At 35.3% G+C, this 22,866-nt stretch overlaps 2 long non-coding RNA genes across 3 annotated transcripts in view; one reads left to right on the plus strand and one right to left on the minus strand.

Annotated features, from left to right (window-relative positions):
* The window catches only part of LOC137223444 (uncharacterized), a 118,509-nt gene that overhangs the window by 87,656 nt on the left and 7,987 nt on the right, over positions 1-22,866 (plus strand). The window lies entirely within an intron of this gene.
* The window catches only part of LOC137223443 (uncharacterized), a 174,355-nt gene that overhangs the window by 40,820 nt on the left and 110,669 nt on the right, over positions 1-22,866 (minus strand). The window contains exon 4 of one of the 2 annotated variants that reach the window (XR_010942877.1): positions 13,291-22,011. The exons of the other annotated variant lie outside the window; for it this stretch is intronic. This is a non-coding gene — a long non-coding RNA (uncharacterized lncRNA). Of the gene's footprint in view, positions 1-13,290; positions 22,012-22,866 lie in introns of those variants that run through there. 2 annotated transcript variants of the gene reach the window in all.

The following is a 22,866-nucleotide window of genomic DNA, read 5'->3' on the forward strand; positions in this document are numbered from 1 at the left end:
CTTTGACCTTCTTAACTGTATCTAACAATTATTTTCTCTAGCTAAGCACTCTTTTTTAAAAATTGTATTTTATTGTGATAAGAACACTTAAAAAGAGATCTTAGCAAACTTTTAAATGTACAATATGTTATTGTGGACTATAGGTACAATGCTGTGCATCAAATCTCTAGAGCTTATTCATCTGATTAAATGAAATTTTATGCCCCTTAATTCATAACTCCCATTTCCTTCTCCCCACTACCCCCTGGAAGTCACCATTCCACTCTTTGATTATGTAAACTTCACTATTTTACATTCCTTATATAAGATGAATCATGCATATTTGTTTGTATGTGATTGGCTTATCTCATTTAGTATAGTGTGCTCAGGTTCATCCATGTTTTCACACATGACATAATTTCCTTCTGACTTTCCTTCAGAATTAAGGCTGAATAGTATTCCATTGAATGTATATACCATATTTTCTTTACATATTCATCTGTTGATGGACATTTAGGTTGTTTCCACATCTTGGCTATTGTGAATAGTGCTGCAATGAACATGAAATGTTAATATATCTTTGAGATCCTGATTTCATTCTTTTGGCTAAATACCCAGAAAAAGGATTATTGGATCAAATGGTAGTTCCATTTTAAGTTTTTTGAGGAACCTCCATACCGTTGTCATAGTGGCTACACTATTTATCATTCTCACCAACAGTGTGCTAACGTTCCAATTCATCCACATTCCTGCCAACACTTGTTGCCTATTTTTTTTATAATAGCCATCTAAATAGGTGTGAAGCGACATCTCATTGTGGGTTTGATTTTTACTTCCCTGATGATTAGTGATGTTGAGTACTTTTTAATGTATCTGTTGGCCATTTGTATGTTTTCTTTGGAGAAATGCCTATTTAAGTCTTCGACCCATTTTTTAATTGGGTTATTGATTTTTTCTTTTTGAGTTGTAGGAGTTCCTTATACATTTTGAAGATTAATCCACTGTTGGATATACGGTTTGCAAATATTTTCTCCCATTCCATAGGTTAACTTTTCCATCTGTTGTTTGTTTCCTTTGCTTTTTAGTTTGATGTAGCTTTTTAGTTTGATGTAGTCCAGCTTGTTTATTTTTGTTTTTGTTGCCTGAGTGCCATATCCAAGAAATTATTGCCAAGACCAATGTCATGAAGTCTTTCCCCTATGTTTTCTTCTAGACATTTTTATAGTTTCAGGTCTTATATTTAAGTATTTAATCCATTTTGAGTTGAGTTTTGTATATGACATAATTTAAAGGTCCAATTTCATTGTTTTGCACATGGATATCCAGTTTTCCCAACACCATTTGTTGAAGAGACTATCCTTTCTCCACTGTGTATTGTTAGAGCCCTGGTCAAAGATCTGTTGACTGTATATATGTGGATTTATTTCTGGGCTCTCTGTTCTGTTCCATTGGTCTATATGTCTGTCTTACACAAGTGCCATAATGTTTTGATTACTGAATCTGAGTAATATATTTGAAATCATGAAGTGTGATGCCTCCAGCTTTGCTCTTCTTTCTCAAGATTGATTCAGCTATTAGTGGTCTTTTGTGGTTCCATACAAATTTTAGAAATTAAAAAAAATTTCTGTAAAACATGCCATTGGGATTTTGATTTAGATAATTTTGGGTAGTTTGGACATTTTAATAATATTAAATCTTTCAACCCATGACCACAGAATATCGTTCCATTTGTTTGTGTCTTCTTTAACTTCTTTCATCAATATTTTATAGTTTTCAGCACACAATTCTGTCACTGCCTCAGTCAAGTTTATTCCTAAGAGTTTTATTCTTTTTGGTGCCATTGTAAGTGGGATTGTTTTCCTAATTTATTTTTCAGATAGTTTGTTTCTAGTATATAGAAAAGCAACTGGTTTTTGTATGTTGATTTTGTGTCCTGCAATGTTACTTAATTCACTTATTAGTTCTAAGAGTTTTTTGATGTAGTCTTTAGGGTTTTCTACATATAAGATTATTTCATCTGCAAACAGAAGATTTTACTTCTTCCTTTCTGATTTGGGTGCCTTTTATTGATTTTCCTTGCCTACTTGATCTGGCTAGGGCTTCCAGTACAATGTTGAATAGAAACGCTGAGAGTAGGCATACTAGCCTGGTTTCTAACCTTAGAGGAAAAGCTTTCAGTTTTCACTGTTGAATATGATGTTACCTATGGGATTTTCATATATGTACTTTATTTTGTTCAGGCACTTTCCTTCTATTTTTAGTTTGTTGAGAGTTTTTATCTTTAAAGGGTGTCAAATTTTGTCAAATGCTTTTTCTGCATCTATTGAGATGACCATGTGATTTTAATCCTTTATTCTGTTAATGTAACATATCACGTTAACTGATTTTCATATGTTGAACCATCCTTGCATCCCAGGGATTAATTTCATTTGGTCATGGTATATGATCCTTCTAATATACTGTTGGACTCAGTTTGTTAGTATTTTGTTAAGGATATTTGCATCTATGTTCATCAGGGGTATTGGGATGTATTTATCTTTTCTGGTGGTGTCTTTGTCTGGCTTTGGTATCAGCATAATGTGGGCCTCATAAAATGATTTTGCAAGTATTCCGTTCTTTTCAATTTTTGAGAAGAGTTTGAAAATGATTGACATTAATTCATCTTTAAATGTTTGATTAAAATTGCCAGCAAAGTCATCTGGTCCTGGATTTTTTTTATTTGTTTGGAAGTTTGTGATTACTGATCTGATCTCTATACTAGTAATAGATCTATTCAGATTTTCTGTTTCTTCATAATTTAGTGTGGGCAGGTTATATGTTTCTAATAATTTGTCCATTTCTTCTAGGTTATACAGTTTGTAAGCCTGTAATTTGCTGCATCACATACGTTTTGGTATATTGTGTTTTTCTTTTAGTTTGTCTTGAGATATTTTCTAATTTTCTCCTTTGACTTTATGGTTATTCAAGAATGTGCTGTTTAATTTCCATCTATTTGTGAGTTTTCCAGTTTTCCTTCTGTAAAGGAAAGTTATTGATTTCTAGTCTCATCTATTGCAGTCATAAAAGATACTTGACGTGATTTCAATCTTCTTAAATTTGTTAAGATGTGTTTTGTACCTAAATTGTGATATATCCTACAGAAAGATCTATACACACTTAAGAAGAATATGTACTCTGCTACTGTTGGGTGCAATGTTCTGTGTATATCTGTTGGGTCCATTGGTCAACAGTGTTGTTCAAGTCCTCTGTTTCCTTATGATCTTATGTCTGGTTGGTCTATCTACTATTGAAAGTGGGATATTGAAGTCTCCTACTATTTTTGTATTGATGTATATTTCCCCCTTTAGTTCTGTCAGTGTTTGCTTTATATATTTAGGTGCTCTGATGTTGGACGCATATATAATTGTAACTGTTACAGCTTCCTGGGATCGACCCTTTTATCATTATATAATGTCCTCCTTTGTTTACTGTGGCAGTTATTGACAGTCTGAACTTAAGGTCAAACTTATTTTTTCTGATATAAGTATAGCCACAGCTGCTGACTTTCAGTTACTATTTGCATAGAATATCTTTTTTTTTTTTTTTACCCCTTCACTTTCAGCCTGTGTGTGTTCTTAAATCTAAAGTGAGTTTCTTGTTGACATAAGCTGGATCTTTAAAAAAATTTTTTTTTAATTTAATTTTTTTGTTGGGTGTCTTATTTTTTAAATCAATCATCCAATCTATGCCTTTTGATTTTAATCTATTTACTATTACTAAAGTAACTATTGATAGAAAGGATTTACTATTGCCATTGTGTTGTTTTCTGTTAATCTTATACTTTTCTTTTTCTCTCTTGCATCCCTTTATATTTTGTCAATGTTTTGTATTGCCATGCTTTGATTCTTTTGTTTAATTTCTATAGGTATTTTTTTATGGTTATCTTGGACTTACACAAAATATTTCATGGTTATTGTATTCTATTTTAAGCTGATAATAAATTAAGGTTAATTACATTAAAAACTATAACTCCTCCCTCCCACTTTGTTACTATTATCACAATTTACATATTTTCATATGGGATATCTTTAACATATTTTATAGTTATTTTTAATACTTTTGTCTTTTAACTTCTATACTAGAGTTAAAAGTGACTTACCCACTACCACTACAGTAATATAGTATTTTGTATTTGTCTGTATATTTTACCTTTACCAATGAGTTTCATACTTTCTTATGTTATCATATTTCTATTTAGTGTCCTTTCATTTCAATTTAAAGAACTCTCTTAAACATTTGTTGTAGAGTAGGTCTAGTGGTGATGAACTTCCTCAGCTTTTGTTTGTCTGGGAAAGTCTTTATCTCTCTTTCATTTTTGAAGGACAGTTTTGCTGCCTATAGCATTCTTAGTTAGCAGTTTTTTTTTCTTTCAGCACTTTGAATATATCATTCCACTCTCTTCTAACCTGCAAAGTTTCTGCTGAAAAATCCAATGATAGTCTTATGGGGATGGAGTTCCTTTGTATGTGACAAGTCTCTTTTCTCTTACTGTTTTCAAAATTCTCTCTTCATCTGACTTTTGACAATTTGAATATAATGTGTCTCAGTGTGGATTTCTTTGGTGTCTTATTTGTGTCTTTTGGGATTCTTGAATCTGGATGTCTATTTCCTTTCCCAGATTTAGAGAGTTTTCAGCTATTATTTCTTTGAATAAGCTTTCTGGTTCTTTCTCTCTCTCTTTCTGGGAATCCCATATATGTATATTGCTATGCATGATGGTATCCTGTAAATCCCTTATGCTTTACCTTTGATCATTCTTTTTTTAAATTTTTGTTCCTCTGAAGATTTCCAATTATCCATCTTTGAGTCCACAGATTCCTTCTTCTGCTTTACCTACTCTGATGTTGAATTGTTCTAGTGACTTTTTCAGTTTGGTTATTGTAATCTTCAGCTTCATGATTTCTGTTTGGTACTTTTTAATGTTTTCTACCTCTTTATGGAAATTCTCCCTTTGTTCATGTATTGTTCTCTTGACCTCAGTTAGCAACTTTATGACAGTAATTCTGAAGTCTCTCTCAGGTAAATCATATAACTACATTTCATTAGGGTCAGTTTCTGGAGATTTTTATCTTTGCCTGATTCTTTATTTTCTTTGACTCTGTTTTGGTGTGTCTTAAAGACAGAAGCCAGCCCTCAGGGGAGGCTGCTCAATAAAGTTGGAGTACTGGTTGCATGAACCAACCTTTTCCCTCCTCTGGGAGAAGTTGGGACCTAAGGGATCTCTTCCTGATCATATGAGATTGCACCAGGGCCAACAAGTCTGGCTACAGAGTTTGAATCTCCCTACCGGTTTCAGTCTGGTTTCATGTTTGCTCAGTGTGCAGAAATCTTCTGATTAATTCCTGGACTCCGCACAAAGAAAATTTGCCCATGAACTGTTTCAGAATCAGTGTGTTAGTGGGAGGAAGGAAGATCTAGAGCTTCCTACTCTGCCATCTTGGTGACATTGCTTCTTTGCCAGCCACTCTTTTTTTTTTTTTTGTATTTATTTATTTATTTGGCCACACCATGCATCATGCAGGATCTTATTCTTTGACCAGGGATCGAACCTGTGTCCCCTGCAATGGAAGCATGGAGTCTTAACCACTGGACCACCAGGGAAGTCCCACGATTTTTTTTTTTTACACACACACTGTATTTTATTTTTACAAGAGATAAATAAACTGACACCAAGCATTGTAAATGGATGACCACAAAAAAAGCAACAATGATTGAAATTACCAAACACGAAACACACTCATACTATGTCATAATATTGGCATTCAGTCCAGTAAGCCTCCACTGTAACAAGTCGTTTACTTTGCAGTGAAAATTCATTTGTATAGTTTTTGCCTCTGAGTCCTTGTGGGATTTTTTTTTTATTCAACAGAAAGTCACAAAAATTATAATCATCCTCATCAGTTCACTCAGTCCCATGTAATTAATTTTTTTTCATCTTGACCTTTTGTTAGCACTTTTATGAATGCATCAGTTTTCCATTAGAGTTCTGAAAATGCTTATTCATTCAGTTCAGCAGTATAGTCAGTTACCAGAAACCTGTACTGGTCAGAGTCTTTTCCATGAATTCCTTGAAGATGAAACCATTTTATAGGAACATTTTTGCAAAAGCATCAGAGTACACCCAGAACTGTCTTAAAAGAAAAAAGACTTAAAAATGACCATGGTTAAAGATTGGATGAAAGTTCATAATAATGCAATTGACAAGGAAATTTAGTTATTTCTGAGATATACATTTTAAAGTAATAACTAGAATTATGACTTATAACATTATACCAGAACATATAAGATTTTTAGAAATTTCATGTAATGTCTGAAACATTTATATTAACATATTACCATACAAATAACCCAAAGAAAGTTTAGTATCGTTTGTTTGTTTTTTTATACTGCAGGTTCTCATTAGTCAACAATTTTATACACATCGGTGTATACATGTCAATCCCAATCGCCCAATTCAGCACACCACCATCCCCACCCCACCGTGGTTTTCCCCCCTTGGTGTCCATACGTTTGTTCTCTACATCTGTGTCTCAACTTCTGCTCTGCAAACGAGTTCATCTGTACTATTTTTCTAGGTTCCACATACATGTGTTAATATACGATATTTGTTTTTCTCTTTCTGACTTACTTCACTCTGTATGACAGTCTCTAGATCCATCCACGTCTCTAAAAATGACCAATTTTGATCCTTTTTATGGCTGAGTAATATTCCATTGTATATATGTACCACATCTTCTTTATCCATTCGTCTGTTGATGGGCATTTAGGCTGCTTCCATGACCTGGCTATTGTAAATAGTGCTGCAATAAACATTGGGGTGCATGTGTCTTCTTGAATTATGGTTTTCTCTGGTTATATGCCCAGTAGTGGGATTGCTGGCTGATATGGTAATTATATTTTTATTTTTTTAAGGAACCTCCATACTGTTCTCCATAGTGGCTGTATCAATTTACATTCCCACCAACAGTGCAAGAGGGTTCCCTTTTCTCCACACCCTCTCCAGCATTTGTTGTTTGTAGGTTTTCTGATGATGCCCATTCTAACTGGTGTGAGGTGATACCTCATTGTAGTTTTGATTTGCATTTCTCTAATAATTAGTGATGTTGAGCAACTTTTCATGTGCTTCTTGGCCATCTGTATGTCTTCTCTGGAGAAATGTCTATTTAGGTCTTCTGCCCATTTTTGGATTGGGTTGTTTGTTTCTTTAATATTGAGCTGCATGAGTTATTTATATATTTTGGAGATTAATCCTTTGTCCATTGATTCATTTGCCAATATTTTCTCCCATTCTCAGGGTTGTCTTTTTGTCTTGTTTATGGTTTCCTTTGCTGTGCAAAAGTTTTGAAGTTTCATTAGGTCCCATTTGTTTATTTTTGTTTTTATTTCCATTACTCTAGGAGGTGGATCAAAAAAGATCTTGCTGTGATTTATGTCAAAGAGTGTTCTTCCTATGTTTTCCTCTAAGAGTTTTATAGTGTCCAGTCTTATATTTAGGTCTCTAGTCCATTTTGAGTTTATTTTTGTGTATGGTGTTAGGGAGTGTTCTAATTTCATTCTTTTACATGTAGCTCTTCAGTTTTCCCAGCACCATGTATTGAAGAGACAGTCTTTTCTCTGTTGTATATCCTTGCCTCCTTTGTCATAGATTAGTTGACCATAGGTGCGCAGGTTTATCTCTGGGCTTTCTATCTTGTTCCATTGATCTATATTTCTGTTTTTGTGCTAGTACAATATTGTCTTGATTACTGTAGCTTTGTAATATAGTCTGAAGTCAGGGAGTCTGATTCCTCCAGCTCTGTTTTTTTCCCTCAAGACTACTTTGGCTATTCAGGGTCTTTTGTGTCTCCATACAAATTTTAAGATGATTTGTTGTAGTTCCATAAAAACTGCCGTTGGTAATTTGATAGGGATTGCATTGAATCTGTAGATTGCTTTGGGTAGTATAGTCATTTTCACAATATTGATTCTTCCAATCCAAGAACATGGTATGTCTCTCCATCTGCTGGTATCATCTTTAATTTCTTTCATCAGTGTCTTATAGTTTTCTGCATACAGGTCTTTTGTCTCCCTAGGTAGGTTTATTCCTAGGTATTTTATTCTTTTTGTTGCAATGGTAAATGGGAGTGTTTCCATAATTTATCTTTCAGATTTTTCATCATTAGTGTATAGGAAAGCAAGAGATTTATGTGCGTTAATTTTGTATCCTGCAACCTTACAAAATTCATTAATTAGCTCTAGTAGTTTGCTGGTGGCATTTTTAGGTTTCTCTATGTATAGTATCATGTCATCTGCAAACAGTGACAGTTTTACTCCTTCTTTTACAATTTGTATTCCTTTTATTTCTTTTTCTTCTCTGATTGCCATGGCTAGGACTTCCAAAACTATGTTGAATAATAGTGGTGGGAGTGGACATCCTTGTCTCGTTCCTGATCTTAGAGGAAATGCTGTTAGGTTTTTACCATTGAGAATGATGTTTGCTGTGGGTTTGTCGTATATGGCCTTTATTATGTTGAGGTAGGTTCCCTGTATGCCCACTTTCTGGAGAGTTTTTTTTTATCATAAATGGGTGTTGAATTTTGTCAAAAGATTTTTCTGCATCTAATTGAGATGATCATATGGTTTTTCTTCTTCAGTTTGTTAATATGGTGTATCACATTGATTGCTTTCTGTATATTGAGGAATCCTTGCACCCCTGGGATAAATCCCACTTAATCATGGTGAATGAGCCTTTTAATGAGTTGTTGGATTCTGTTTGCTAGTATTTTGTTGAGGATTTTTGCATCGATATTCATCAGTGATATTGGTCTGTAATTTTCTTTTTTTGTAGTATCTTTGTCTGGTTTTGGTATCAGGGTGATGGTGATCTCGTAGAATGAGTTTGGGAGTGTTCCTTCCTCTGCAATTTTTGGAAGAGTTTGAGAAGGATGGGTGTTAGCTCTTCTCTAAATGTTTGATAGAATTCACCGGTGAAGCCATCTGGTCCTGGACTTTTGTTTGTTGGAAGATTTTTAATCACAGTTTCAATTTCATTACTTGTGATTGGTCTGTTCATAATTTTTGTTTCTTCCTGGTTCAGTCTTGGAATGTTATACCTTTCTAAGAATTTGTCCATTTCTTCCAGGTTGTGCATTTTATTGGCATACAGTTGCTTGTAGTAGTCTCTTAGAATGCTTTGTATTTCTGTGGTGTCTGTTGTAACTTCTCCTTTTTCATTTCTAATTTTATTGATTTGAGTCCTCTCCGTCTTTTCTTGATGAGTCTGGCTAATGGTTTATCAATTTTGTTTATCTTCTCAAAGAAGCTTTTAGTTTTATTGATCTTTGCTATTGTTTTCTTTGTTTCTATTTCATTTATTTCTGCTCTGATCTTTATGATTTCTTTCCTTCTGCTAACTTTGGGTTTTGTTTGTTCTTTCTCTAGTTCCTTTAGGTGTAAGGTTAGATTGTTTATTTGAGATTTTTCTTGTTTCTTAAGGTAGGCTTGTATAGCTATAAACTTCCCTCTTAGAACTGCTTTTGCTGCATCCCATAGGTTTTCGATCATCATGTTTTCATTGTCATTTGTCTCCAGGTATTTTTTGATTTCCTCTTTGATTTCCTCTTTGATTTCTTCTGTGATCTCTTGGTTGTTTAGTAACATGTTGTTTAGCCTCCATGCGTTTGTGTATTTTACGTTTTTTTCCCTGTAATTCATTTCTAATCTCATAACATTCTGGTCAGAAAAGATGCTTGATATGATTTTAATTTTCTTAAATTTACTGAGGCTGGGTTTGTGACCCAAGATGTGATCTATCCTGGAGAATGTTCCGTGCGCACTTGAGAAGAAAGTGTAATCTGCTGTTTTTGGATGGAATATCCTATAAATATCAATTAAATCTATCTGGTCTATTGTGTCATTTAAAGCTTCTGTTTACTTATTTATTTTCATTTTGGATGATCTGTCTATTGGTGTAAGTGAGGTGTTAAAGTCCCCCACTATTATTGTGTTACTGTCTATTTCCTCTTTTATAGCTGTTATCAGTTGCCTTATGTATTGTGGTGCTCCTATGTTGGGTGCATATATATTTATAATTGATATATCTTCTCTTTGGATTGATTCCTTGATCATTATGTAGTGTCCTTCCTTGTCTCTTGTAACATTCTTTATTTTAAAGTCTATTTTATCTGATATGAGTATTGCTACTCCAGCTTTTTTTTTTTTTTTGCGGTACGCGGGCCTCTCACTGTTGTGGCCTGCCCCGCTGTGGAGCACAGGCTCTGGATGCACACGCTCAGCCGACATGGCTCACGGGCCCAGCCGCTCCACAGCATGTGGGATTTTCCTGGAATGGGGCACGAACCCATGTCCCCTGCATCGGCAGGTAGACTCTCAACCACTGCGCCACCAGGGAAGCCCTCCAGCTTTCTTTTAATTTACATTTGCATGGAATATCTTTTTCCATCCTCTCACTTTCAGTCTGTATGTGTCCCTAGGTCTGAAGTGGGTCTCTTGTAGACAGCATACAGATGGGTCTTGTTTTTGTATCCATTCAGCAAGCCTGTGTCTTTTGGTTGGAGCATTTAATCCATTCACATTTAAGGTAATTATGGATATGTATGTTCCTATTACCATTTTCTTAATTGTTTTGGGTTTGTTTTTGTAGGTCTTTTTCTTCTTTTGTGTTTCCCACTTAGAGAAGTTCCTTTAGCATTTGTTGTAGAGCTGGTTTGGTGGTGCTGAATTCTCTTAGCTTGTGCTTGTCTGTAAAGCTTTTGATTTCTCCATCGAATCTTAATGAGATCCTTTCCGTGTAGAGTAATCTTGGTTGTAAGTTCTTCCCTTTTCATCACTTTAAGTATATCATGCCACTCCCTTCTGGCTTGTAGAGTTTCTGCTGAGAAATCAGCTGTTAACCTTATGGGAGTTCCCTTGTATGTTATTTTTCATTTTTCCCTTGCTGCTTTCAATAATTTTTCCTTGTCTTTAATTTTTGCCAATTTGATTACTATGTGTCTTGGTGTGTTTCTCCTTGGGTTTTTCCTGTATGGGACTCTCTTTGCTTCCTGGACTTGGATGGCTATTTTCCCATGTTAGGGAAGTTTTCGACTATAATCTCTTTAAATATTTCCTCTTGTCCTTTCTCTCTCTCTTTTTCTTCTGGGACCCCTATAATGTGAATGTTGTTACCTTTAATGTTGTCCCAGAGGTCTCTTAGGCTGTCTTCATTTCTTTTCATTCTTTTTTCTTTATTCTATTCCACAGCAGTGAATTCCACCATTCTGTCTTCCAGGTCACTTATCCGTTCTTCTGCCTCAGTTATTCTGCTATTGATTCCTTCTAGTGTAGTTTTCATTTCAGTTATTGTATTGTTCATCTCTGTTTGTTCTTTAATTCTTCTAGGTCTTTGTTAAACATTTCTTTCATCTCTCGATATTTGCCTCCATTCTTTTTCCGAGGTCCTGGATCACCTTCACTATCATTATTCTGAATTCTTTTTCTGGAAGGATGCCTATCTCCACTTCATTTAGGTTTTTTTCCAGAGTTTTATCATGTCCCTTCATCTGGTTCATAGCCCTCTGCCTTTTCACCTTGTCTATCTTTCTATGAACATCGTTTTTCTTTCACAGGCTCTAGGATTATAGTTCTTCTTTCTTCTGCTGTCTGCCCTCTGGTGGATGAGGCTATCTACTAGGCTTGTGTAAGTTTCCTGATGGGAGGGACTGTTGGTGGGTAGAGCTGACTGTTGCTTTGGTGAGCAGAGCTCAGTAAAACTTTAATCCATTTGAGTGTTGCTGGGTGGGGCTTGGTTCCCTCCCTGTTGGTTGTTTGGCCTGAGGCAACCCAACACTGGAGCCTACCTGGGCTCTTGGGTGGGGCTAATGCCAGACTCTGGGAGGGCTCATGCCAAGGGGTACTTCCCAGAACTTCTGCTGCCCGTTTCCTTGTCCCCACGGTGAGCTACAGCACCACCCCCCAACCTCTGCAGGAGACCCTCCAACACTAGCAGGTAGGTCTGGTTCAGTCTCCCATGGGGTCACTGCTCCTCCCCCGGGTCCCGATGCACACACGACTTTATGTGTGCCCTCCAAGAGTGGAGTCTCTGTTTCCCCCAGTCCTGTTGAAGTCCTGCAATCAATTCCCACTAGGCTTCAAAGTCTGATTCTCTAGGAATTGCTCCTCCTATTGCTGGACCACCAGGTTGGGAAGCCTGACGTGGGGGTCAGAACCTTCACTCCAATGGGTGGACTTCGGTATAAGTGTTCTCCAGTCTCTGAGTCACCCACCCAGCAGTTATGGGATTTGATTTTAAAGTGTTTGCGCCCCTCCTACCTTCTCATTGTGGCTTCTCCTTTGTCTTTGGATGTGGGGTATCTTGTTTGGTGAGTTCCAGTGTCTTCCTGTCAATGAGTGTCTAGCAGCTAGTTGTGATTCTGTTGTTCTCACAAGAGGGAGTGAGAGCATGTCCTTCTACTCTGCCATCTTGGTTCCAATCCTCTTGGAAGATTTTTTTTTTTTTTTTTTTTTGCGGTATGTGGGCCTCTCACTGTTGTGGCCTCTCCCGTTGTGGAGCACAGGCTCCGGATGCACAGGCTCAGCAGCCATGGCTCACGGGCCCAGCCCCGCTCTGCAGCATGTGGGATCTTCCCAGACCGGGACACGAACCTGTGTCCCCTGCATCAGCAGGTGGATTCTCAACCACTGCGCCACCAGGGAAGCCCCCATTAGGTTCTTCATGACCTTTTTTTTCCCTTAGATTCCATATGTATGTATTAGCATATGGTACTTGTTTTTCTCTTTCTGACTTACTTCACTCTGTATGACAGACTCTAGGTCCATCCACCTCACTACAAATAATTCAATTTCATTTCTTTTTATGGCTCAGTAATATTCCATTGTATATATGTGCCATATCTTCTTTATCCATTCATCTGTTGATGGACACTTAGGTTGCTTCCATGTCCTGACTATTGTAAATAGAGCTGCAATGAACATTTTGGTACATGACTCTTTTTGAATTATGGTTTTCTCAGGGTATATGCCCAGTAGTGGGATTGCTGGGTTGTATGGTAGTTCTATTTGTAGTTTTTTAAGGAACCTCCATACTGTTTTCCATAGTGGCTGTATCAATTTACATTCCCACCAACAGTGCAAGAGGGTTCCCTTTTTTCCACACCCTCTCCAGCATTTATTGTTTCTAGATTTTTTGATGATGGCCATTCTGACCGGTGTGAGATGATATCTCATTGTAGTTTTGATTTGCATTTCTCTAATGATTAATGATGTTGAGCATTCTTTCATGTGTTTGTTGGCAGTCTGTATATCTTCTTTGGTGAAATGTCTATTTAGGTCTTCTGCCCATTTTTTGGATTGGCCTGTTTGTTTTTTGTTATTGAGCTGTATGAGCTGCTTGTAAATTTTGGAGATTAATCCTTTGTCAGGTGCTTCATTTGCAAATATTTTTTCCCATTCTGAGGGTTGTCTTTTGGTCTTGTTTATGGCTTCCTTTGCTGTGTAAAAGCTTTGAAGTTTCATTAGGTCCCATTTTTTTATTTTTGTTTTTAGTAATCAAGACAGTATGGTACTAGCATAAAAACAGAAATATAGATCAATGGAACAGGATAGAAAGCCCAGAGATAAACCCACAGACATATGGTCACCTTATCTTTGATAAAGGAGGCAAGAATATACAGTGGAGAAAAGACAACCTCTTCAATAAGTGGTGCTGGGAAAACTGGACAGGTACATGTAAAAGTATGAAATTAGAACACTCCCTAACACCATACACAAAAATAAACTCAAAATGGATTAGAGACCTAAATGTAAGGCCAGACATTATCAAATTCTTAGAGGAAAACATAGGCAGAACACTCTATGACATAAATCACAGCAAGATGCTTTTTGACCCACCTCCTAGAGTAATGTGTTTACTTTTTGCTCTCAAGTTGCTCGGAGGCCCCACTTCACTCCTCAGCTTTCCCTAAATGAGAATCTGAAGTGCGGGCTCCACAGCAGCTGAGTGATTTTGAAAGTTTCACCTGATAACTCAGTTTCTATTCTCATGAGCTTCCAGTGTGGCTTCATTTACTTCAGGGCATGGAAAGCTAGAATCCACACCTTATATAGACTTTAAAATGTGCTTAAGTGTGATTTGGGAGGCAGAAGCCATCTTTTTTCTTTTTTTTTATTTGGCCTTTCTCTGTTGGCAAGCACAGAAATGGGATGTGGGATTTTTCTGCAGTAATATTAGAGTGCCCATACAGCAGTTTTGTGGTTATCAAGAGACAGTTGCCATTGGAGCAGCCATAGCTTCCTGCTTCTGCTTTATCACTGGATTGCAGCTTGGTGATACACTTTTCTCTCAAATGTTCCACTGGCAGCCTCTGATCATTGTAAGCACCTAATTCCCATTATTAAATCTCTTTCTACTTAAAATACCTAGTGGAATTTTTTAGTTGCTGCACTAAGCACAAATACACTGACAAAAAGAAGTCATTAATTGTATAGATGAGGCAGTGTCAGTAATTGCCCAACTTCACCCTACTATAACTTAGGGCAGAACAGAAATCCAGGTTTTCTGTCTCTAAGCCTAATTCACATGGTCTGTTAATAACATAGGATCTCAACATAATTTCAAAGAGCTCTGAAATATGAAGTAATTTTTCCCAGTGCTCAGTGAAACAGATGATTATTGCTTGAATGAGGTATTATGTTTTTTGGAAAACAAAAAAATTCAAATTCACGAAGGCAGAAAACATGTATTGATATAAGAAGGAAATTACAGCCAGAGAAAGTAAGATGGATTTTGTATGACTTAATGTATATATAATACCTCCTAATTTGCATACAAATGTCTCAAATGTGTGGAATTAATTTGAAACTTTTCTAAACATTATCCTAGTTTTCATCAGTCTTAATAGAGACTTGAACCTTGGATTGATGATTCTGCTGAATATAATCTAAAGGTAAAACCCTTTAGAATTCATGCATGTAGATGTGAAAATAATAGGAAACATGTCGTATTTCTTCTAATTTTCAAAAAAGGGCAAAGAAGAATACTACAGACCAATGTTTAATGTACATCATGTTAAATTCTAGGAATGATTATTAAATAGATATTTGGGGCTTTTAGAAACAAATGAGTAAACATTTTACTTATTAAAAAAACGTTTAAGAAAACATAATGACAACTGAACCTTGAATAATCTTTCTTACAGCTGTTAAATTGATAAATAAGGGCAAAACCATAGGCATATGTGAAGATGTGTTTTATAATAGAAATAACTTTTACCAAATAGTGAGAAAATTGCTAAGATTCAGCTTATGATAAAATTGCTTTCTGAATACAAATGTTGCTGTAAATGTACGTAATACAATGCTTGGGGAATTAGAGAGTCATGAAAGAGCTGTCACCTTGCTAGCATTGATTATATTGAATACTATGTATACATTTAACACTTATATAAACACTGAATGGTATACATTGAATACATGTATAAGTAGGTTTAAAGTATTATTTATTGTAGCACTATTAAAAGTGTTCAAAAATGCAGATAGAGTTTTACCCAAACTAGATGTTTAAAATAATTTATTTTTTTAATGCTGTGGATAATTTCACTATAATTTAAGATTTTAATATCTAACATATAAAGAGCTTAACACACCTCCCCACTACCTCTATTCTTCACTCCTGTTTATTCCTTTCCCACTACTAGTTGGCCCTCTGGCCTCTCTTCCATAGAAAATTTTCTCATCCACGTCATCATGACCTTCTTATTACTAAATATGGAGAATACCTTTAGATAATTATTTTAATTCATTTACTTCTTGACAATTTTCATTTTATACTTCTGAAAATTCCATTCCTTCTTATCTGCTGCTGCTCTTCCACCTCCTTTTTACAATCATGATTCTATTATTTTATTAAAATGATTTTACAAATGATCAATAAGAAGAAAAGGAGTTTAGAAAGAGGTAATACAGAAAAAGTATGGAGATGAAAGTAAAATAATAATTTCCATATCTAACCAACTTAATATACCCATTATTAATCAATAATCATTCAATAATCATTGTAGACAACTATGAGGGGACTTATATGAACACACACACAGTAGTTAAGAAAAAATTTATAATTCCTATTATATTTCCACTAAAACGTATTAAATTTTACTGCAATTAACAGAAAAAATAAAACTCAAAGAACTGATAAACTTTATATAGTAACTACAATCACTTATGGTCAGAAACTAAGATAGTTATCTTGTTAAGGAAAAATGATTAATTGAAAACTTAGAGGCTTGAGTAATTTTTTAAACTATACTATTCACTTTAGTTTGTATTTGTTGATTCTGTTATAAAAGTTGAAGAAATTAGTACATCTCTACTTCCTCCTAATTCCTAACTCATCTGTCTGATTCGTATTACATTATTATGTTTATACTATCAAAGTTCACAACATTTATAGGCTGTCCTGTATCCATAATTGTCATAATTGTCATTGTATCCATGATTGTTCATTTGTATAATTTTTATTCTATATTTGAGTCCATCAAATGCTTACCATCAGTCCTTTACCATAATTTCTTAATTTCTGACCTGTATATTTCTCTTGTTTGGCTGAATTTTGTCTACAATTCTTGATTGCTTGAGAATGTCAATGGCAACTCAGAAGAACAAATTGGCTGGGTTAAATTACAGTCCTCATAGTCTTCCTTAAAACTCTGTAATGGTTGCACTGCCATCTTCTGTTATGGAGAAAACTGAGGCAAATATAATTCCCACCCAACTGCACTTGACTTCCCTTCTTGTCTAGATGGCCATACAAGTCTTTCTTTACCCTTTATTTATATTTTGTGGGGTATAGTTGATTTACAATGTTGTGTTAGTTTCAGGTGTAGAGCAAAGTGAATCTGTTATACGTATACATATATCCACTCTCTTTTAGATTCTTTTCCCATATAGGCCATTACAGAGTATTGAGTAGAGTTCCCTGTGCTATACAGTAGGTCCTTATTAGTTACCTATCTTATATATAGTAGTGTGTATGTGTCAATCCCAATCTTGCAATTTATCTCTCCCCTCCCTTACCCTCCAATAACCATAAGGTTATTTTCTACATATGTAACTCTGTTTCTGTTTTGTACATAAGTTCATTCGGAGCCTTTTTTTTTTACATTCTTCATATAAGCAATATCATATGATATTTGTCTTTCTCTGTCTGGCTTACTTCGCTCAGTATGACAATCTCCCATCTCTAGGTCCAACATGTTGCTTCAAATGGCATTATTTTGTTCGTTTTATGGCTGAGTGATGTTCCTTTCTATACATGTACCACATCTTCTTTATCCATTCATCTCTTGATGGACTTTTAGGTTGCTTCCATGTCCTGGCTATTGTAAATAGTGCTGCTATGAACACTGGGATGCATGTATATTTTTCAATTATGGTTTTCTCTGGATATATGCCCAGGACTGTGATTACTGGATCATATGGTAGTTCTGTTTTTAGTATTATAAGGAACCTCCATACTGTTCTCCATAGTGGCTGTACCAGTTTACATTCCCACCAACTATGTAGGAGGGTTCCCTTTTCTCCACACCATTGTTTGTAGGCTTTTTGATGATGGCCAATCTGATCAGTATTAGGTGATAACTCATTGTATTTTTGACTTGCATTCCTCTAGTAATTAGTGATGTTCAGCATCTTTTCATGTGTTTTTAGCCATCTGTATGTCATCTTTGGAGAAATGTCTATTTAGATCTTCTGCCCATTTTTTGATTGGGTTGTTTGTTTGATATTCAGCTGCATGAGCTGTTTGTATATTTTGGAGATTAATCCCTTTTCAGTTGCTGCATTTGCAAATATTTTCTCCCATTCTTAGTATTGTCTTTTTGTTTTGTTGATGGTTTCCTTTTCTGTGCAAAAGTTTTTACCTTTAATTAGGTCCCATTTGTTTATTTTTATAATAATTTTCATTACTCTAGGAGGTAGATTGAAAAAGATCTTACTGTGATTCATGTCAGAGAATGTTCTACCCAAGTTTCCATCTAAGAGTTTTATAGTATCCAGCCTTACATTTAGGTTTTTAACCCCTTTTGAGTTTATTTTTGTGTATGGTGTTAAAGAATGTTCTAGTGTCATTCTTTTACATATATCTGTCCAGTTTTCCCAGCATCACTTATTGAAGAGACTGTCTTTTTCCATTGTATATTCTTGCTGCATTGTCATAGATTAGGTGACCATAGGTGTTTGAGTTGATCTCTCTCTTAAGTTGATCTGGACTTTCTATCCCGTTCCATTGATCTACATTTCTGTTTTTGTGTCCGTAGCATACTGTTTTGATGACTGTGGCTTTGTAATATAGTCTGAAGTCAGGGAGCCTGATTCCTCCAGCTCCTTTTTTCTTTCTCAAGATTGCTTTGGCTATTTGTGGTATTTTGTGATTACATACAAATTGTAAAATTGTTTGTTCTAATTCTGTGAAAAATGCCATTGGTTATTTGATAGGGATTGCATTCAATCTGTAGATTGCTTTGGGTAGTATAGTAATTTACACAATATTGATTCTTCCAATCCAAGAACATGGTATATCTCTCCATCTGTTGGTGTCATCTTTTGTTTATTTCATCAGTATCTTACAGTTTTAGTACAGGTCTTTTGCCTCCTTAGGTAGGTTCATTCCTAGGTATATTATTATATTTGATGTGATGGTAAATGGGATTATTTCCTTTATTTCTCTTTCTGATCTTTCATTGTTAGTGTATAGGAGTGCAAGAGATTTCTGTGTATTAATCTTGTATCCTGCAACTTTACCAGATTCATTGATGAGCTCTAATAGTTTTCTGTTAGCATCATTCGAGTTTTCTATGTATAGTATCATGTCATCAGCAAACAGTGACATTTTCACTTCTTTTCCAATTTGGATTCCTTTTATTTCTTTTTCTTCTCTGATTGCCATGGCTAGGACTTCCAAAACTACGTTGAATAACAGTGGTGAGATTGGACATCCTTGTCTTGCTCCTGATCTTAGAGGAAATGCTTTCAGTTTTTCACCATTGAGAATGATATTTGCTGTGGGTTTGTCATACATGGGCTTTATTATGTTGAGGTAGGTTGCTTCTGTGCCCAATTTCTGGAGAGATTTTATCATAAATGGGTGTTGAATTTTGTCAAAAGCTTTTTCTGCATCTATTGAGATGATCATACTGTTATCGCTCTCAATTTGTCAATGTGGTATATCACATTGATTGATTGATTTGTGGATATTGACAAATCCTTGCATCCCTGGAATAAATCCCACTTGATCATGGTGTATGATCCTTTTAATGTGTTGTTGGATTCAGTTTACTAGTATTTTGTTTAGGATTTTTGCATCTATGTTAATCAATGAACAGTAATTCATCAGTGAAGAAAAAAAATTTTTTTTGTGATATCTTTGTCTGGTTTTTGTATCAGGGTGATGGTGGCCTCATAGAATGAGTTTGGGAGTGTTCCTCCCTCTGCTGTATTTTGTAAGGGTTTGAGAAGGATAAGTGTTAGCTCTTCTCTAAATGTTTGATAGAATTTTCCTGTGAAGGCTTCTGGTCCTGTACTTTTGTTTGTTGAAAGATTTTTAACCACAGTTTCAATTTCAGTACTTGTGATCAGTCTGTTCATTTTCTATTTCTTCCCGGTTCAGTCTTGGAAGATTGTACCTTTCTAAGAATTTGTCCATTTCTTCTAGGTTGTCCATTTTATTAGCCTATAGTTTGCTTATAGTAGTATCTTATAATCCTTTGTATTTCTGTGGTGTCCATTGTAACTTCTCTTTTTCATTTCTAATTTTATTGATTTGAGTCCTCTCCCTTTTTTTCTTGATGAGTCTGTCTAAAGTTTATCAATTGTTTTTAATCTTTAAGAACAAGCTTTTAGTTTCATTGATATTTGCTATTGTTTTCTTCATCTCTATTTCATTTATTTCTGCTCTGATCTTTATGATGTAGTTCCTTCTACTCACGTTGGGTTTTGTTTGTTCTTCTTTCTCTAGTTGCTTTAGGTGTAAGGTTATGTTGGGTTTTTTTGAGATTTCTTGTTTCTTGAGGTAAGATTTTATTGCTATAAAGTTCCCTGTTAGAACAGCTTTTGCTGCGTCCCATAGGTTTTGGATCATCGTGTTTCCATTGTCATTTTTCTCTAGGTATTTTTTGATTTCCTCTTTGATATCTTCAGTGATCTATTGGTTATTTTGTAACGTATTGTTTAGCCTCCATGTGTTTGTGTTTTTTAACAGTTTTTTTTTTCTTGTAGTGATTTCTAATCTCATAGGCTTGTGTTTCAAGAGGTTGCTTGATATGATTTCAATTTTCTTAACTTTACTGATGCTTGATTTGTGACCCAAGATGTGATCTATCCTGGAGAATGTTCCATGTGCACTTGAAAGTGTATTCTGCTGTTTTGGGATGGAAATATCCTATAAATATCAATTAAGTCTATCTAGTCTAATGTGTCATTTAAGGCTTGTGTTTCCATATTAATTTACTGTCTGGATGATCTATCCATTGGTATAAGTGGGATGCTAAAGTCCCTATTATTATGTTACTGTTGCTTTTCCTTTTTATGGCTGTTAGCATTTGCCTTATATATTGAGGTGCTCCTATGTTGGGTACATATATATTTATAATTGTTATATCTTCTTCTTGGATTGATCCCTTGACCATTATGTAGTGTCCTTCTTTGTCTCTCTTAACAGTGTTTATTTTAAAGTCTATTTTGTCTGATATGAGAATTGCTACTCTAGCTTTCTTTTGACCTCCATTTGCATGGACTATCTTTTTCCATCCCCTCACTTTCAGTCTGTATGTATCCCTAGGTCTGAGATGGGTGTCTTGTAGACAGCATATATATGGGTCTTGTTTTTGTAGCCATTCAGCCAGTCTATGTCTTTTGGTTGGACCATTTAATCCATTTACATTTAAGGTAGTTAGCAATATGTATGTTCCTATTACTATTTTCTTAATCTTTTTGGGTTTGCTTTTGTAGGTCTTTTTCTTCTCTTGTGTTTCCTGCCTAGAGAATGTCTTTTAGCATTTGTTGTAAAGCTGGTTTGGTGGTGCTGAATTCTCTTAACTTTTGCTTGTCTGTAAAGATTTTAATTTCTCTTTCAAATCTGAATGAGATCCTTGCTGGGTACAGTAATCTTGGCAGTAGGTTTTTCCCTTTCATCACTTTAAATATGTCCTGCCACTCCCTTCTGGCTTGCAGAGTTTCTGCTGATGAATCAGCTTAACCTTATGGAGATTCCCTTATATGTTATTTGTTGCTTTTCCCTTGCTGCTTTTAATATTTTTTCTTTGTACTTAATTTTTATTGGTTTGATTAATATGTGTTTCTCCTTGGGTTTATCCTGTATGGGACTCTGCACTTCCTTGACTTGGTGACTATTTCCTTTCCCATGTTAGGGAAGTTGTCAACTATATTCTCTTCAAATATTTTCCCTAGACCGTTTCTCTTTCTCTTCTTCTGGGACCACTATAATTCAAATGTTGGTGTGTTTAATGTTGTCTTAGAGTCCTCTGAGACTGTCCTCATTTCTTTTCATTCTTTTTATTCTTTTCCACATCAGTGATTTCCATCATTCTATTTTCCAGCTCACTGATCTGTTCTTCTGCCCCAGTTATTCTGCTATTGATTCCTTCTAGTGTATTTTTCACTTCACTTATTGTGTTGTTCATCACTCTTTGTTTAGTTCTTCTAGGTCCTTGTTAAAAATTCCTTGTATTTTCTCAGCCTGTACCTGCATTCTTTTTCCAAGATCTTGGATCATCTTAACTGTCATTACTCTGAATTATTTTTCCAGTAGATTGACTATCTCCACTTCTTTGTTCTTCTGGGGTTTTATCTTGTTACTTCTTCTGGGACATATTCCTCTGCTGTGTCATTCTGTCTAACATTCTGTGATTTCAGCTTCCATTCTGAAGGCTGCAAGGTTGTAGTTCTTCTTGCATCTGCTGTCTATACTCTGGTGGATGAGACTGTCTACGAGGGAAAAGCAACAAGTAACATACAACGGAATCCCTGTAAGGCTATCAGCTAATTTTTCAGAAGAAATTCTGCAGGCCAGAAATGAGTGGCAGGATATGAAAGGAAAAAACCTAAAACCAATAATACTCCACTCAGCAAGGCTGTCATTCAGATTCGACAGAGAAATCAATAGCTTAAGCAAAAGCTAAAAAGAATTCAGCAGAACCAAACCAGCTTTATAACAAATGCTAAAGGAACTTCTCTAGACAAGAAACACAAGAAAAAAGAAAAAAAGAGGAAGGGGAAAAAAAAAGGCCTACATACACAGACTGAAAACAAACAATTAAGAAAATGGTAATGGGAACATACATATTGATAATTACCTTAAAAGAAAATGGATTAAATGCTTGAACCAAAAGACATATATACTGGCTGAATGGATACAAAAACAAGACCAGTATATATTGTCTACAAGAGACCCACTTCATATCTATGGACACATACAGACTGAAAGTGAGGGAATGAAAAAAGGTACTCCATGCAAATGGAGATCAAAAGAAAGCTGGAGTAGCAATACTCATATCAGACAAAATAGACTTTACAATAAAGACTGTTACAAGAGACAAAGAAGAACACCACATAATGATCAAGGGATCAATCCAAGAAGAAGATATAACAACAATTGTAAAATATATATGCACCCAACATAGGAGCACCTCAATATATAGGGCAAATGCTAACATCCATAAAAGGGGAAATAATAGAGAGTAACACAGTAATAATGGGGGATTTTAACAACCCACTTACATCAATGGACAGATCATCCAGACAGAAAATCAATAAGGAAACACAGGCCTAAATGACACATTA

The sequence above is a fragment of the Pseudorca crassidens genome, chromosome 4, assembly GCF_039906515.1.
Source record: "Pseudorca crassidens isolate mPseCra1 chromosome 4, mPseCra1.hap1, whole genome shotgun sequence".
Lineage (NCBI taxonomy): Eukaryota > Metazoa > Chordata > Mammalia > Artiodactyla > Delphinidae > Pseudorca > Pseudorca crassidens.